This window comes from Mastomys coucha, unplaced genomic scaffold (assembly GCF_008632895.1).
Source record: "Mastomys coucha isolate ucsf_1 unplaced genomic scaffold, UCSF_Mcou_1 pScaffold21, whole genome shotgun sequence".
Taxonomy (NCBI): Eukaryota; Metazoa; Chordata; class Mammalia; order Rodentia; family Muridae; genus Mastomys; species Mastomys coucha.
The window spans coordinates 1,121,398-1,126,194 of NW_022196904.1; positions in this window are offsets into that span (position 1 = coordinate 1,121,398).

Below are 4,797 nucleotides of genomic sequence, written 5' to 3' on the forward strand. Positions count from 1 at the left end.
AAAAAAAAAAAAACCAAGAGCACCTTTTGCTCTTAAAGAGGACCTGGGCCATTCTCTCTCTGGTGTCTTTCTGAGGTGGGACCAGCCAGGAGGCACAGGCCTCACAAGTGGCAGGGCAGCCAGAGAAGGATCCTCTCAACCTCCATCTACACCTAGGAGGGACAAAAGATCTACAGCCCTCTCTGAACCTTTCCCAAAAGTGGAGATCCTGTCTACAGGGTATGCTCTGACCCCAGGACTCAGGATGGAAAACTGATCCACAGCCATTTGCACCTGGGTTTTACCAGAGGAGAGCAGATTTCCTAGAAGTGCTGACACAGGCTTACAGACCCACAGGAGGAACAAGCTCTAGTCAGAGACAGCAAGAACATCTAACACCAGAGATCAACAGATGGTGAAAGGAAAACACAAGAATCTTACCAACAGAAGTCAAGACTACTTGGCTTCATCAGAACATAGTACTCCCACCACAGCAAGTCCTAGATATCCCAAAACACCAGAAAAGCAAGATTTGGATCTAAAATCACATCTCATGATGGTGCTAGAGGAATTTAAGAAAAACATGGCTGGTATCTCTGGGCTGGTGTCCTGAGTGGACCTTGGGCTTAAGCTCTTTAGCCAGTCCCACAATACCCAGAGGAAGCTCTACTCCCAAACACTCTAACACTCTCAGGATCAGAGGTGAGGAGGACCCAACATCTGTCCCAACACCGGGAGTAACTGGGACCTGTGGGACCAGGCACACAGGAAGTCCACCAGCAGAGTGGCTTGGGTTCCTTCCAGTCTCTGTGGGCTGGTGTCCTGAGCAGACCTTGAGGCCAGGCTCCACAGCCAGTCCCACAACACCCAGAGGAAGCTGCTGCAAACCCAGGTTCTCTAACAAGCCCAGGGTCACAGGATCCCAGAATCACAGGATCATAGAGACAGCGTGACTCTGAGGAGTTCTGACACAACCAGGATCACAGGAAGGGCTGACTCTAGTCAGATTGAGCAAGGACAGGTAACACTAGAGATAACCAGATGGTGGGGGCAAGTGTAAGAAAATAAACAACACAAACCAAGGTTACTTGGCATCATCAGAACCCAATTCTCCCACCATAGCAAGTCCTGGACACAACATCACACAGGAAACGCAAGATGCAGATCTAAAATCACTTCTCATGGTGATGATACAGGACCTTAAGAAAGACATAAATAGCATTCTCAAAGAAATACAGGAGAACACAGGTAAAGAGCTAGAAGCTCTTAAAGAGGAAACACAAAAATCACTTAAAGAACTACAGGAAAACAAAATCAAACAGGTGAGGGAAATGAGCAAAACCTTCCAGAATCTAAAAATGGAAATAGAAACAATAAAGAAATCAGAAAGAGAGACAACCCTGGAGATACAAAACCTAGGAAAGAAACCAGGAGTCATAGATGCAAGCATCACCAACTGAATACAAGAGATAGAAGAGAGAATCTCAGGGGCAGAAGACACCATAGAAAACATTGACACAACAATCAAAGAAAACACAAAAAGCAAGAAACTCCTAACCCAAAACATTCAGGAAATCCAGGATGCAATGAGAAGAACAAACGTATGGATACTAGGAATAGAAGAGAGTGAAGGCCTCCAACTTAAAGGGCCAGTAAATATCTTTAACAAAATTATAGAAGAAAACTTCCCTAACCTAAAGAAAGAGATGCCCATACACCCAGAAGATGCTCTAACATGTAATAGGGACACATGGTCCACCATGTTCATAGCAGCCTTATTTATAATAGCCAGAAACTGGAAAGAACCCAGATGTCCCTCAAAAGAGGAATGGATACAAAAATTGTGGTACATCTACACAATGGAGTACTACTCATCTATTAAAAACAATGAATTTATGAAATCCGTAGGGAAATGGATGGATCTGGATAATATCATCCTGAGTGAGGTAACCCAATTGCAAAAGAACACAGATGGTATGCAGTCTCTGATAAATGGTTATTAGTCCATAAGTTTGGAATACATGAAGAACAACCCACAAACCACAAGAAACTCAAGAAGAAGGAAGACCAAAATGTGGACATTTCATTCTTTCTTAAAAGGGTTAACAAAATACCCACAGAAGGAGTTGCAGAGATTAACTATGGAGCAGAGACTGAAGGAAGGGCAAGCCAGCCTAATATAGCTATCTCCTGAGAGGCTCTGACAGTACCTATCTAATACAGATGTAGATGCTCTCAGCCATCCATTGAACTGAGTACAGGGTCCCCAGTGAAGGAGTTAGAGAAAGAACCAAACGAGCTGAACGGTTTGCAGCCCCTTAGGACAAACAACAATATGAACTAACTAGTACCCTTAGAGCTCCCAAGGACTCATCCACCAACCAAGGACTATACATGGTGAGACTGATTGTTCTGGCAACTTGTCTATAGTAGAGGATTGCAAAGTTGATCATCAATGGGAGGAGAGGCCCTTGGCCCTGTGAAGGTTCTGTGCCTCAGTGTAGGGGAAATGCCAGGGCCAATAAGTGGGAGAGGGTAGGGTGGCAAGCATGGGGAGGGGAGAGGCAACAGGGGTTTCTTCTTGTCATTTTTATTTGTTTGTTTGTTTGGTTGGGTTTTTTTGGAGGTGAAACTTGGAAAAAAGAAATCATATGACATGTAAATAAAGAAAATATCTAATAAAAATACATTCAATTTAAAGAAAAAGAAAGAGATGCCCATGAACATACAAGAAGCCTATAGAACTCCAAATAGACTGGACCAGAAAAGGAATTCCTCCTGCCACATAATAGTCAAAACACCAAATTCACAAAACAAAGAAAGCATATTAAAAGCAATAAGGGGAAGAGGTCAAGTAACATATAAAGTCAGGCAAATCAGAATTACACCAGATTTCCCACCAGAGAGTATGAAAGCTAGAAGATCCTAGGCAGATGTCATACAGACCCTAAGAGAACACAAATGCCAGCCCAGACTACTATACCCAGCAAAACTCTCAATTACCATAGATGGAGAAAACAATATATTCCATGACAAAACAAAATTTACACAATATATTTCCACAAATCCAGCCCTTCAAAGGATAATAAATGGTGGAGCATGTGTCCTTATTAAATGCTGCAGTATCTTTTGGGTATATGCCCAGGAGAGGTATAGCTGGGTCCCCCGGTAGTACTATGTCCAATTTCCGGAGGAACCACCAAACTGATTTCCAGAGTGGTTGTACCAGTTTGCAATCCCACCAGCAATGAAGTAATGTTCCTCTTTCTCCAAAACCTCTCCAGCATCTGCTGTCACCTGAGTTTTTTAACTTAGCCATTCTGACTGGTGTGAGGTGGAATCTCAGGGTTGTTTTGATTTGCATTTCCCTGATGACTAAGGATGTTGAACATTTCTTTAGGTGCTTCCTAGTTCCCTCAGAGCTCCCAGGGTCTCAACCACCAACCAAGGACTGCACATGGAGAGGTCTGATTGTTCTGGCAGCATGTGTATAGTAGAGGATTGCAATTTGATCATCAATAGGAGGAGAGGAGCTCGGCCCTGTGAGAGTTCTGTGCCCCAGTGTAGGGGAATGCCAGGGCCAATAAGTGGGAGAGGGTGGGATGGCAGGCATGGGGAGGGGGGAGACAACAGGGGTTTGTTTTTGTTGTTTTTGTTTGTTTGTCTTTTGGAGGGGAAACTGGGAATGGAGAAATATACATGTAAATAAAGAAAATATCTAATAAAAAAAACAAAGGATAATAAATGGAAAACTCCAACACAAGGAGGGGAACTACATCTCTGAAAAAGCAAAAATGTAATCTTCCAACAAAACTAAAAGAAGATAGCCACATGAATGGAATTCCAACTCTAAGAACAAAAATAACGGGAAGCAACAATTATTTTTCCTTAATATCTATTAATATCAATGGACTCAATTCCCCAATAAAAAGACATAGACTATCAGACTGAGTATGTAAACAGGACCCATAGTTTTGCTGCATACAGGAAACCCACCTCAGTGACAAAGACAGACACTACCTCAGAATAAAAGGCTGGAAAACAATTCTCCAAGCCAATGGTCCAAAGAAAAAAGCTGGAGTAGCCATTCTAATATCAAATAAAATTGAATTTCACTCTAAAGTGATCAAAAAAGATAAGGAGGGATACTTCATGTTTATCAAAGGTATGATCTACCAAGAGGAACTTTCAATTCTGAACCTCTATGCTTCAAATACAAGGGCATCTACAAGAAACTTTAGTAAAGTTCAAAGCACACATTGCACAGCACACAATAATATTGGGAGATTTCAACACCTGACTCTCGGCAAAGGACAGATCATGGAAACAGAAACTAAACACACGGTGAGACTAACAGAAGTCGTGAAACAGATGGATTTAACAGACATCTATAGAATATTTTATCCTAAAACAAAAGGATATAACTTCTTCTCAATACCTCATGGTACCTTCTCCAAAATTGACCATATAATTGGTCACAGATCAGGCCTCAACAGATACAAGAGAATTGAAATAATTCCTCATATCCTATCAGAGCACCATGGACTAAATCTGCTCCTCAATAACAACATACACAATAGAATTTTCCACACATGGAAGCTTAACAACACACTACTCCATGATAACTTGGTCAAGGAAAAAATACAGAAAGAAATTAAAGACTTTCTTGAGTTTAATGAAAATGAAGCCACAACATGCCCAAACTTATGGGACATGATGAAAGCAGTCCTAAGAGGAAGACTCATAGTTTTAAGTGCCTACAAAAAGAAACTGGAGAGAGCATACACCAGCAATTTGATAGCACATCTGAAAGCTCTA